The sequence below is a fragment of the Bombina bombina genome, chromosome 3 (genome assembly GCF_027579735.1).
Source record: "Bombina bombina isolate aBomBom1 chromosome 3, aBomBom1.pri, whole genome shotgun sequence".
NCBI classification, from domain to species: Eukaryota; Metazoa; Chordata; class Amphibia; order Anura; family Bombinatoridae; genus Bombina; species Bombina bombina.
The window spans coordinates 996,510,439-996,524,913 of NC_069501.1; the positions used below are offsets into that span (position 1 = coordinate 996,510,439).

Here is a 14,475-nt window from a genome sequence, read left to right on the forward strand (position 1 = left end):
AGTGGGAATATCACTCCTGCCCAGCAGGAGGTGGCAAAGAGCACCACAGCAAAGCTGTTAAATATCACCTCCCTTCCCTCCCCACCCCAGTCATTCGACCAAAGTAAAGGAGAGAAAGGAAGCAACAAGGTGCAGAGATGTCTGAAGTTTATAACATACCAACAACTTGTCTTAAGAACAGGGCGGGCCGTGGACTCATTGTGTCAATAAATAAATACATTTATCAGGTAAGCATACATTTTCTTTTCTTTCTAATGACACGATGAGTCCACAGATCATCTAATTACTAATGGGAATCAATACCCAGGCCAGAGTACACAGATGATAAGGGAGGGACAAGACAGGGAACCTAAACGGAAGGCACCACTGCTTGAAGAACCTTTCTCCCAAAAGCAGCCTCAGCCGAGGCAAAATTGTCAAATTTGTAGAATTTTGAAAAAGTGTGAAGAGAGGACCAAGTTGCAGCCTTGCAAATCTGTTCCACTGAAGCTTCATTTTTGAATGCCCATGAGGAAGAAACAGCCCTTGTGGAATGAGCCGTAACTCTCTCTGGAGGTTGCTGTCCAGCAGTTTCATAGGCCAAACGTATGATACTCTTCAGCCAAAAAGAAAGAGAAGTAGCCGTAGCTTTCTGTCCCCTACGTTTTCCCAAGAAAACCACAAACAAAGCAGAAGACTGACGAAACTCCTTAGTCGCCTGTAAGTAGAATTTTAGAGCACGTACCACGTCTAAATTGTGCAGAAGTCTCTTCTTCTGAGAACAAGGATTAGGACATAATGAAGGAACAACAATCTCCTGATTAATGTTCCGGTCAGAAACTACTTTAGGAAGAAACCCTAACTTTGTACGTAAAACTACCTTATCCGAATGAAAAATTAGATAAGGTGACTCATACTGCAATGCCGAGAGCTCTGACACTCTACGAGCAGATGAAATAGCAACAATAAACAAAACTTTCCAAGATAACAACTTAATATCTAAGGAATGCATAGGCTCAAACGGAGCCCCTTGAAGAACCTTAAGAACTAAATTAAGACTCCAGGGAGGAGTAACTGGTTTGAATACAGGCCTGATCCTGACCAAGGCCTGACAAAAAGACTGTAGGTCTGTAACGTCTGCCAAACATTTGTGTAACAAAATAGACAAGGCAGATTTGACCTTTTAGGGAACTTGCCGATAATCCTTTCTCCAAACCTTCTTGGAGAAAACAGAATTCTAGGAATCCTAACTCTACTCAAGAGTAGCCCTTGGATTCACACCAAAACAGGTATTTACGCCATATTTTATGGTAAATCTTTCTAGTCACAGGTTTACGAGAGCCTGAATCATGGTCTCAATGACTGAATCTGAAAATCTCAGCTCGGATAATCTCCAAGCAGTCAGCTTCAGAGAAACTAGATTTGGATGAAGGAAGGGCCCCTGAAGAAGAAGAAGGAAGGTCCTTCCTCAACGGAAGTCTCCAAGGTGGAAGAGATGACATTTCCACCAGGTCTGCATACCAAATCCTGCGAGGCCAGGCCGGTGCAATGAAGATCACTGATGCCCTCTCCTGCTTGATTCAAGCAATGACTCGAGGAAGAAGAGCGAACGGGGGAAATAGGTATGCAAGACTGAAATTCCATGGTACCGCCAGGGCGTCTATCAATACCGCCTGAGGGTCCCTTGATCTGTACCTCGGAAGCTTGGCAGTCTGTCGAGATGCCATGAGATTCAATTCCGGCTGACCCCATTTGAGAATCAGGGTGGAAAACACTTCCGGATGGAGTTCCCACTCCGCCAGGTGAAAAGTCTGTCTGCTCAGGAAGTCCGCCTCCCAGTTGTCCACCCCTGGGATGTGGATCGCCGACAGACAGCAAGAGTGAGACTCCGCCCACCAAATTATCTTGGCTACCTCTGTCATTGCTAAGGAACTCCGCGTTCCTCCCTGATGATGGATATAAGCCAATGAAGTTATGTTGTCCGACTGGAACCTGATAAACTGGGCCAAGGCTAACTGGGGCCAGGCCAGAAGAGCATTGAAGATCGCTCTCAGCTCCAGAATGTTTATAGGAAGAGCAGACTCCGGCCGCGAGTCTGCAGGGGGCGGCGTTGCACCAGCAGCTCTTGTGAGCTGCTGGTACAATGCTGAATACGGAGAGCGTATTGCTCTCCACATTCAGCGATGTCTGTCAGACCTGATCTGCACTGTCGGATCAGGTCCGACAGACATTTGATAATTCGGCCTCCTAGTCTATTGCCCAGGGATCTTGAACATCTCGAACCCAAGCCTGAGTGAAGAAGGAAAGTCTGCCCCCTACAAGATCCGGTCCCAGATCGGGGGCAGGCCCATCATGCTGTCTGATTCAACAGCAGGCTTCTTGGATTGCTTTCCCTTATTTCAAGACTGACTGGGTGTCCAAGAAGGTTTAGACTGATCTTGCTTGGAAGAGGAAGCGGAAGAATTTCCCTTGAAATTTCGAAAGGAACAAAAATTACTCTGACGTCCCTTTTGCTTGTTTCTCTTATCCTGAGGGAGAAGGTGACCCTTTCCTCCCGTAATATCAGAGATTATTTCCGTTAAGCCTGGTCCAAACAAGGTCTTTCCCTTGTAAGGAATCGCTAATAGTTTAGACTTAGATGACACATCCGCAGACCAAGGTTTTAACCATAAGGCTCTGCGAGCTAGTACAGCAAAACCCAAAATCTTAGCTCCCAGTTTAATAACCTATAGGGATGCATCAGTATTAAAGGAATTACCCAACTTAAAGGCTTTTATCCTATCCTCGATCTCATCAAGGGGAGTGTCTGTCCTAATGGCATCAGACAACGCATCAAACCAATATGCCGCAGAACTAGTGACGGTAGCAATGCACACAGCAGGTTGCAATTATAAACCTTGATGTACATACATCTTCTTGAGTAACTCCTCTAATTTGTTGTCCATAGAATCCTTAAAGGCACAACTGTCCTCTATGGGGATAGTAGTTCTCTTAGCCAGAGTGGAAACAGCTCCTTCCAACTTGGGTACTGTTTGCCAAGCCTCCTTGATAGAGTCTGCTATGGGAAACATCTTTTTAAATATAGGAGATGGAGAAAAAGGGATACCCGGTCTCTCCCATTTCTTAGCAATAATCTCAGAAGCTTGGTCTGGTACTGGAAAAAAACTCTACAGTGGAAGGTACTTCAAAATATTTGTTTAGCTTACTGGATTTCTTAGGATTAACTACGACCATAGTGTTGCCGTCATCCAATGTAGCTAAAACCTCCTTGAGTAACATACGGAGGTGTTCTAGCTTAAATCTGAAAGATACAACCTCAGTATCAGCAGAAGTAATTACACTGTCCGGATCTGAAATTTCACCTTCAGATGCTACCGAAGTACCCTCCTCCTCAGGCTTCTGTGAGGGGACATTCGAAATAGCAACAACTGAGTCAGTAACCTCTACTAAATTTTTATTTGTCCTCTTGCGTTTTCCCCAGCAACTAGGGAAAAGCAGACAACGCATCAGAAACTGCAGAGGACATGAGGGTAGCGATGTCTTGCAGCGTAACTCCAGGAGGAGTTAAGGAGGAAGCGCAGGGCACTGCATGTGTGGGCGGTAAAAGTTGGGACGCTTGATGAAAAAAGCTGTGGCATAAACTGAACATTATCATTAGACTCCTGAACAGCATCCGTCTTAGAAAATGTCTTAGAAAAAAGTTTCTCTATGTAACTTAAAGTTCTCTCAATACATGAGGAACAAAAAGGGATTGGTGGTTCCACATTGGCATCAAAACATAACAAACAAGTGACATTTTGCAGGGCCTCTTGATCCATTCTGACTCACAATGATAAAAGTAAAAATTTGAAATTCTTTAATAAAAAATGAAAGCAGAAAAAAAACGTTACTGTCTCTTTAAATACTTTTACAGCAAGGTTTTTATACTAACAATACAAAAATCTTATCCCCAGATGACCTCTACACCACAGCTTAGCTCTACTGAGGTGCCTAACTGTCCTGCTGCACCAGAGGAAACCCCTGAATTAGATAGTAATCCGGACCCATCTTTTTCTATTTACTCGCAGAGTCCATAGTAGATATTTAACAAGCTACTGCGTAGCAACTTATCCAGAAGCGCAGCGTGAGAAAAGGCGCGCAACTGCCGCCTCAGCCAAGTCCCGCCCATCGTGGGCATCTTAAACAGCAACTTCCCGGTCTGCAAAAATGTCCGCCGGGAGCAAAGAACACCACACAGAGAAAGAGCCTTAAAACACCTCCCGGTCGGTAAACGGTCTCTTAGAGGCAAACCGCCGGGAGAAGTGAACTCCTCAGCCCCGTAGTAGCCCCAGTGCCTGCCCTTGAATAAGGTATTTGTCCCCCACACATTCAAAGAGGAAGCTTGCAATAAAGAGTTTAAAATAAAGTGCCCAAACTTTTTTTCCCTCTTTCAAAAAAAATAAAAGTAGCACTTACCTCAAAGATCTGCCAGGCAGCAAAGGCAGCTCACTAGGTTTGAGAGGTCCTCTCCCTCCCATGGACCTGTGGAAAGAGACAAAGACTGAATGATCTTACTCAGGCTTTCATATTTAGGGCAGCATACACTACATGGGAGACGCAGTGAAAATTATGTCCCACAAGTTCCCATTGCTCTAAAGCCACCACTGCTCTACTGAAGAGACTGATATGGACTACGGCTACACCCTAGAACAAAGCAGTACAATCTTGCACCACTTAAAAAAAAAAAAAAAATCTTGCTTGAAGAATCTTTTACTAACACCTAACTTTACCACTTCCTTGCTCTAACGTAGGCAAAGAAAATGACTGGGATGGGAGGGAAGGGAGATAATATTTAACAGCTTTGCTGTGGTGCTCTTTGCCACCTCCTGCTGGGCAGGAGTGATATTCCCATTAGTAATTAGATGATCCGTGGACTCATTGTGTCATTAGAAAGAAATAATATTTAAAACAAAACTAATTAACGGTACAACTGTTAAATACAGATTAAACCTGCCCTTTTAGAGAGGGCCACATCTTCTCCATAACTTTATTTCAAATCTTTTTTTTTTATTGCGGTAAAACAAGTCATACATATAAACATATTACACGGTCAAGATCATGGTACAAAGGTATGATTCAGCAAAATAAAACAGGAACCAATTAAATGACCATTATCAATAGCGAGAACCTCATCTTATTTTGACTATAGTAAGAAAAGAATTGAGAGGAAAAAGAAAGAAGACAGATTGTCAGCTGTGGCATGAAGCCCGAATTTCAAGTTACATCCAGATACCCATCCATAAAAGACAAAGCTAGGAAGAGATTTTGTCCCATTACAGCAAATCATTTACTATATTTGTTGTGTATATAGTCTTCCCAAATAAAGAGTATCTCATGGAAGAAGTCTTTGCGTGATGTTTTCATGTAGTGGTATTCCTCTAATTGTATAGTCTTATGTGTGGTGTCCACAGTAGGAGATTGGGTTTGTTTCCATAATTGAGCAATTAACATTTTTGTACTATTGGATGCAATTTGGAGTATGACTAAGCGTGTTGCTGGAATTTTTTTAGGAGGTTTATTTAAGAGCCATATGAACGGATCCTGTGGTATATTAATTCCCAGCAGCTTTTCTGTTTGGGATAGAACATCCTTTCAAAAAGGGTTAAGGTTAGTGCACTTCCACCATAGGTGTCCCATATTTCCCACCTCACTCTCGCAACGCCAGCATAAATCTGACCTTTGTGGATATAATGTCTTTAAGTGTGTAGGAGTATAGTACCAATGATGTAATACTTTAAAGTTAATTTCTAGAATCCTGGCTGATGTAGAAGCTTTCATTGTTCTTTTGAATATTATGTGCCTATCCCTTGGAGTTATATTAATGTTCAGTTCCGATTCCCTTTTTTCATATAATGATGTTCTGTACCTAATGGAACCAGTTGTAACATGTTATATATAATAGATAAGGTATGTCTAATTGGCTGATTTGTCATGCACAGTTTTTCAAAATTAGTTGGGGAGCGCAATAAATTGTTTTACTCTTTGTGACTTTGTAAAAAAGAATGGGATTGCAAATAAAAAAAAAACAGTTATAAAATATAAGTAAGTCTTTCTCCAGAAGCTCCGATCTCGTATGCATTTTTCCTGCTTCTGATAAGACAAAGAAGGGAAGATTGCCTCTCCTGTCCAGTGGGTTTAATTTAACCATTTCTCTTCCCGGAGGGAACTCTGGGTTTCCCAAAAGTGGTGTTAAAGGGGAGGGGTTAGAGGAAAGAATGGGGTATTTAACTAGCAGTCCATTCCACATTTTGTATGTTTCTTCAATGATGTACCTATCTGATAGTATTGTCTGCCTTTCAGAGTCATCTAGCCAGCATAATGAGCCGAGATGATGACATTGGCATATTTGGTGTTCTATCTTGACCCAGATCTTTTCAAAGTAGTTAGTGTTCCAATCTACCACTCGCTGCAAGAATATCGCTTGTCTATATTTTTCTAAGGACTCCCAATCTCCCTAATATTTAAGGTGGAGTCATTAATTTTTTGTTAATCCTGGGGTGTCTTCTGTCCCAGATATAATCATTAATTAATCTCTGTAGGGTAGCTATATATGAGGAGGGGAGGGGAATTGGGAAAGTCTGAAAAATATACAAAAAAGTCTAGATATGTTCATAGTTATTGTCCCCATTCTTCCTAGCCAGCTAAGATGTTTAGATCTCCAAGAGCTGAGGTCTGCTATTATGTTCTTTTTAAGAGTGTTGTAATTAAGGGCTATTAGGTCTGTATATTTGTGAATCAGGTAAATCCCTAAATATTTAATGGATGTGGATTGCCATCCGAAAGGGCAAATTTGTTTTGTAAGATGTAACTCTTCCTGGTTTAAGTTAAAGGGCCACTGTAAGTAAATATTTTCTATGCCTGTTACTAACCAACTACCCCAAACACGCTTTTTATCAATAGCATTTCATTAACATATCTCTACCGTTTTTTAGAAATCTTGTCTGCAAATTTAATTGTTTTCCAAACCCACTCCGTGGGTATCCTTTGCTCTGTAACCAATCTGTACCAATATATATATATATATATATATATATATATATTGAGTGTTCATATCTTGTCTTTTATTACAAAGTTCTGTTTGTACGAGTTCATCTTCTGGGTGTTGTTTATGTTAGGATTCTAAAGTGGCTAATTGATTTAGTTTTTTCTCCAGTCTGGTTCTTTTTTTTGTTTTATTAACATGCTTTTAAGGCTGATACATTCCCCTCTTATAACGCTTTTATGAGCTTCCCAGATAATTCTGCTATCCATTTGTGGGGTGTTATTAAGCTATGGATTTCCCCAACCTCTCAGCTATCAAAGGGTCCTCCAACAAGGATGGATCAAATTTCCAATTAGAAGTTATTTTAGAGGCATCAGGCCATTTTAAGTTACAACTCATAATAGAGTGGTCTGATCAAGTACATGGCAGGATCTTGCTCTTTATTACATATGAGAAACTGGTGACGTCCATGAATACATAATTTATTCTGGAGAACAGTTTATGTGGAGCAGAGTAATATGTATAGTCTATTATTGATGGTGTAGTATTCTCCAGACATCATGTATAGCTAGGTCTCACATATTCTGCTTAATCGCTGTTATCCTCTTTGATGGAATAGACTAAGAATGTGTAGAACAATCAATATGAGGGTTAAGTGGTACATTATGGTCAACCCCTATTATTAGTGAGCTTTTTGTTATTTTGAGCAGTCTATTAGTCATTGTTTTGAAATAATGGTGTTGGTATGTGTTTGGAGCATATATACAAACTAATGTTACTATCTTACTATAAAGTTTGCCAATGACCGCTATGAATCTTTCCTCCTTGTCTTTGTGGGTCGCAATCTCCTGGAAAGGTATCTTAATTTTTAATCAAAATCCCAACTCCATTTTTCTCAGTCAGATTGGAAGAATAAAAACATTGGCCGAATTAAAATTTAAAGGTTTGCAGTTCTCTGCCCCTTTTAAAATGCGTTTCTTGGAGCATAACTATATCACTTTTGTTCTGCTTAAAATCAAAAAAGGACAAATTTCTCTTCCAGGGAGAGTTTAAGCCTTTAGTATTAATAGAGATTATCCTAACTTGACTGTTTTGTTTATCTGTCATGAGATAGGACGGGTAAATGGTGAAATCTTATTTTTTATAAGTGCAGACAATGTATTTGGGAATTTCTTTTGGATGGTGTAATCTATCAAGTAGTGATAATCATAGAAAAGGAAGGAAGTAAAGAATAAAAAAAGATTTGACAAGATGGGCGGAGCTAGCCAGCCAAGGAAATGGCCGCAGCTTGAAACGGCTCCTGTGCCCTGTCTGGCTGAGAAGTGTCATTTCGCCATAACCGGGAGAATAACTTAGCCCCGAGGTGTTGCAAAGCCCAAGTGAAGAGCGGGCTGTCAGATGTGAGGTGGGGGCACACTCGATAACCTGTCTACAACTGCAGACACGGAGCGTGGCTGGATGGGCCTACACGCACCGGAACTTTAAGCAAACTACAGACGCGGCTCATATTTACAACGGCAGCCGAGGGAGAGGTAATGTGAGAATACAGGACACTGTCTAAAATAAAAACTGTCGACTAGTAACCATAACATGAGTCTGAGTTCAGTGACCGCAATTGTTCAGAGGCACATAACGGCTTTAATCACTGCGTAGCAGAGGCTCATTAATCTATGTGAGAGATCACATCCTAGCTGCACGTGGAGTTATGAAACATGGGTAATTCAGATCAGTAACTGAGAGACTTATTTGACCAGCCTAAAGATCTGCAATAGCTAAGAACCACCTATGTGTCAGAAAGGTATTATATGAAGCAACACTTAAGGCAAAATACTTAACTCAAGCCTAAAATGGCCGATTTCAAAGGGCTCTTTATGCCCATGTTATATGTCTATAGCTGGAAGGAATAATCATCTGTACCTACGCATCTATGCTTTGAAATTATCTGCGACACTGTTTACAGCACAAGGGGTAAAGCTTTTAACCTGATTTATAATCTGCTGGAGAGGAGGCCCACACCATAGCCTAACGTTTGTAAGGGATTTTCAACATACTTATTTGTTTACTGCGCAACGCAGCACTGCCCTGTCATTGGACTTAAATCACAAAAAATACCCATTTGGCAGTGACTTATACCGCAGCTCCTAAGCCACAATAAGTAACATAGCTCTGTGAACATCAGATCAAGGTGCTTTTGATTGAGGCGAGCATCACTGTACAACTCATTAATGTGCTGGGTCCCCACAAGTTATTAACCTGTGTAAAAGGTATCTATAAATTACAGACTCGGACATTGACCAAGGCAAGCATGTCTCCTAAAAAAATTAATAAAAAAGGGGCCGTGCCAAAACAAAGAAGTCAGATTACTCCCTCAGTTAACAATTTTTTTAAATCGGTAGAGGCCAAATCTACAAGTTTAAACCCCAATGAAGACCAAGATTCTGCTGCAGCATATTCATCCTCAGACTCGGACTCTGAAACTGTGACAGACACCATTACAGTGCCTAAAGCTCTATTTGAGTCTCTCCCTTCGAAAAAGGATTTCTCTGCTTTAGTTCTACAAGTTAAGCAATGTATCAAAGAGGAAATCAACGACCTAAAGAAAGAAATATCTGAAATAGGGCACAGAGTGGAGGCAGTGGAAACTACCCAAGATATTCACTCTACGGCAATATCTGCTCTACACACCACCATTCACAAACAGAATGAAGTCATACTGGGACTGGAAGAAAAAATTGATGATGCTGAAAATAGAAGCAGAAGGCAAAACATCAGAATTAGAGGCGTCCCCGAATCCATACCGCCATCGGGCCTAGAGCAATACTTACAAGATCTCTTTAACTCTCTGAAGCAAACAGATCCCCCAATAAAGATTGAGATAGATAGAGCCCATAGGGCACTCCGCCCTAAACCACTAGATACACAACCACCCAGGGACATAATTGTACGAATAACAAATTATCAGGTCAAAGAAGAGCTTATGAAGCTAGCCCGTGAAAAACAACCTGTCAGGTACGAAAATGCCGATCTTCAATTTTATACAGACCTATCGCAGAGGACCCTTCTCAAAAGAAAAGAACTCAAACCTTTTACCATGCTTCTCAGGAAACTAAATATCCCATACAGATGGGGATTCCCTTTCCAGTTAATTATCCCCTGGCAAGGAAAGAGATTCATATGCACTACACCAGGAGATGTTAAGCAAATCTGCAAGGCCCTAGATGTTGCTCCTCCTGTGTTAGAGGAGGGAGAAGAGGCACAAAACCAACTCAAACCGGGACTCAGTAATAACCCACTACCTCGGAGGCAGGAGTGGCAGCAAGCACAGCAGAGAAGAACACGCAGATTGAACACGGGCATTCAAAATAGCCTGCAAGAGAAAGATGGACCCTGAGCGGGTTAAGCTGTATCCTTTTATTTATGCTTGGTTTTACAGTAATATTGTTATGCTACCATACATGTTCTTCTTTTCCAGGAAATAATTGCGAAAGACTTTCTTGTGATAAGAGACAATATGTGCTGCATAGGCAGTCTTGGTATTGTTCCAAATAGGAACTTGAGAGACTAGAGACTTTTACTTGCTAGCAATATGTTAAGCTAATAGAAATGTTTCTCAGGTTCCCTGTTAATGCCTTTTTTTTCATTTCAGAAGCCGGTAGGTTGGTATAATTCAATTTATTATATAATCCAGTTTTGTTTATCTTACTTTTGTATTTCCATTTCCCTGTTAAAATGGGATAGCTGTACAACTTTTTACTCTCAGCCAGTTGGGAGATATTCTCTCCTATAGTTAAGTTAATGTATTGTACCCTTTCGACTAGGAAAGGGGCAAAATGTTTGGTTATTTACTTTTTTATAATTTTTTCTTTTTTTAAGGTTACTACAATAATGTTTGTGCATAACCAAGTGTGCTCGGAGTGTTTCAGAGGGAAGTATGTAAGGACAATATCTAAATTCAGAGTCATACAGTACAAAAGTAGGTACAATGAATAGACACACGTCACAGACTTTCACAATTATATCACAAAATACAAAAGGGCTAAATTGCCCGAATAAACGTAGGATGGCACTTTTGGATCTTCACAAGAAAGGGGGCCAGATTCTCATGCTACAGGAGACACACTTTAAAACTAAACAAATACCCAAATTCTTTTCATCTAACTACCCACAGCACTTTCACAGCTCTCACCCAGCCAAGAAAATTAATGGTGTCAGCATTCTGATTCATAAGTCACTTGCTTTTAGCAAAATACATGTAGAACAGGACAAAGAGGGCAGGTACATATGTGTAACGGGTCTTCTCTTTGGCAAGCCCATCACATTGGTGAACTTATATGCACCCAATAGACGCCAGAGCAAATTTATTAATACAACCACCAACTCTATTTTAGCTCAGACTAAAGGTTCCTTAATCATAGCAGGCGACCTTAATGTCCCGTTAGACCCCCAGATCGACTGCTCTAACCCCACAACTAGACAAAAAATTCCGAACTTGCAAAGCATTTGGAAAAATTTTAAATTGCTTGGGGTGCATGACTCATGGAGATGTCTCAATCCCCAAAAAAAAGACTTCACTTTCTTCTCGATTCCCAATAGTTGTTATTCCAGATTGGATTACATTTTCGTAGATCACTTAACTCTTTCATATTTAAAAACAGCTGAGATCAAACATACCACCTGGTCAGACCATTCACTGGCATTATGTGAAATAACTTGGCCCTCAGCTCCGCTTAGACAGTATCAGTGGAGATTAGACGAGTCACTTCTCAAGGGGAAACAACAAGTAAAGAGACTAGCTAAACACATTAAATCATATTTTACAATTAACAACACACCAGATATACCCTTAACAACAATATGGGAGGCACACAAGAGTACAATCAGGGGAGAACTCATTAAACTTAAAGCATACACAACGAGAAAGAGGAGGGAAGAATGCACCACTTTGGCCAAAGAAATTGCAGATTTAGACTACTTGCATAAACAGTCCCCTGACAACAACCTTGTCTTGGAAAACCTTAACTTAAAGCGTGCACAATTAAACAATTTCCTCCAGTTAGATGCTCAAAGACAATTATTGTCCTTCCAACAGACATTCTATAGGGAGGGAAACAAGGCGGGGAAATGGCTAGCAAGAGCTTTAAAGCATAGACAACAAAAAACATATATACACTCCATTAAAAATGAGTCAGGAAAACGGTCAGAAGACACTCATAAAATAGCCGAAGTTTTTAAATCTTTTTATCATAAACTTTACAACTTATTCCCAGGCAGGGACGACTCCACTCACAGTCACACTTGCCACCAATACCTTTCTAATATACAAATACCACAACTGAGTAGCGAGCAAAGAGAGACCCTGAACCAACCCTTTACCATTAAAGAAGTATTAGATGCTATACGTACCCTGAAAGCTAGCAAAGCGCCGGGCCCGGATGGTTTCTCGGGCCTGTATTATAAAACCTTTTCAAAATATCTTGCCCCACACTTAACCTCTTTATTCAATCACATAGCAGAAGGTCATGAATTCCCCGATACTATGTTGCAAGCACATATCTCAGTTTTAGAAAAACCGGGCAGGGTGCCTGATGTCCCCGCCAACTTTAGACCAATATCCCTGCTCAACACAGACTTGAAACTTTATGCAAAAATTTTGGCCTCTCGCATAAATCAATTTCTCCCAGAACTAATCCATCAAGATCAGGCAGGCTTCGTACCTAACAGAGAGGCGAGAGACAACACTGTGAAAGTACTTAATCTCATAGACCTTGTTTCCACAACTAACATACCAGCCCTTTTCCTCTCCACTGACGCCGAAAAGGCATTCGACAGACTTGACTGGACCTATTTACGAGCGACTCTTAGTAGATTTAATTTCCCAGACCAGTTTATCCAAAGAATTATGGCCCTATACTCTAATCCAACAGCACAGGTGAGAGTAAATGGGACGCTTTCTGAGTCCTTTGAAATCAGAAACGGGTCGAGACAGGGCTGCCCATTATCCCCATTGTTATTTATTTTATCACTTGAACCACTTGCAATTAGAATTAGAGAGAATCCGCACATCAAGGGAATCATAGCAGGCACTAGACAACATAAAATGGCAATTTACGCAGACGACCTCCTACTGACGATAACTGACCCACTTAGATCTATCACATATGCAATGACTGAGCTTTCCTCTTTTGGCAGGGTATCCAATTTTTTGGTTAACATGACAAAGTCAGAATTCTTACCGATTAAGATTCCCCAACAGACACTAGAGGACATCAGAGCACTCTGCCCCTTAAAAGTACAACTCAACCGTCTTAAATATCTGGGAGTCTTTCTGACTCCAAACAGTCAATCAACACGCAAACACAACTATGGGGAACTAATTAATGAGTTCCAATCCCTAACCTCTTCTTGGCTTCTAAAAAATATTACGTGGATGGGTAGAATCCAAGCAGCTAAGATGGTACTACTACCTAAAGCATTGTACATCCTACAGACCGTACCGGTCCAGCACATCTCCAGGGAAGTAGATATCTTGCAAAAAATATTGAATGATTATATTTGGAGACGTAGACCACCACGTATTAATAAAAGTACGATTTATAAAGTTCCTGAGCAGGGCGGTCTGGGGGTCCCACACCTTAACTCATATAAACTTGCAATCTCTCTTCAGCGTGTCTTAGAGTGGTGCGGTTATGAGGGAGATAGATCTAAGGGGTGGGTACAAATAGAAACAAATATGGCAGGCACAACCCACTTAGGAAACAAATGTTGGAATATTCAGGCACTGGGGAATTCTACTATCTCCCAGTCCTCCACGTCTAACGAGACATGGAGAGACTGGTTACATGTCCTTAAGGCGTACCCAAAAATTTCTTCAAAATATTCCCCACTTACAAACTTATTACTTAATCCAGAGTTCCCTCCGGGATTTACACAGGAGAAGGGTATACATGACACCCTAACTTCCCCAGTACAAATTCACACTTTATTAGATAACAACAAGGTAAAATCCAAACAACAAATTGACTCATTATCAATACCTTTTTTTGCCTCCTGGTTTAATTACCTTCAGGCGAGACATTTTCTACTCACACATAAAAGTAAAGCAGACTTTATGCGACCTTTGACAAAATTTGAGCAAGCATGCTTGAGTGATTTAAAAGGTCTCAGATCGGTTTCTACGCTATACAAGATGGTATTGGAGAATAGATTTCCGAATCTACCTTCATACACCGCAGGGTGGGATAAAGAGCTAGAAACGACTACACTTACTAAAGATTGGCAGTCAAGATTTGAGAATCTATCGCACTCAGCTCATTCTGCAAGAGCAAAAGAGACAAATATTAAAGTCTGTATGCGGTGGTACATGACCCCAGCCAAAATTAAGCGCATTTTCAGAGCGAGTTCAGACGCCTGTTGGAGGGGTTGCGGCCTACCAGGACATATGACACATATCTGGTGGGACTGTGAGCCCATCAGAG

General features: G+C 40.9%; 1 protein-coding gene across 1 annotated transcript in view; it reads right to left on the minus strand.

Moving 5' to 3' along the window:
* The window catches only part of TIMELESS (timeless circadian regulator), a 254,574-nt gene that overhangs the window by 195,888 nt on the left and 44,211 nt on the right, over window positions 1-14,475 (minus strand).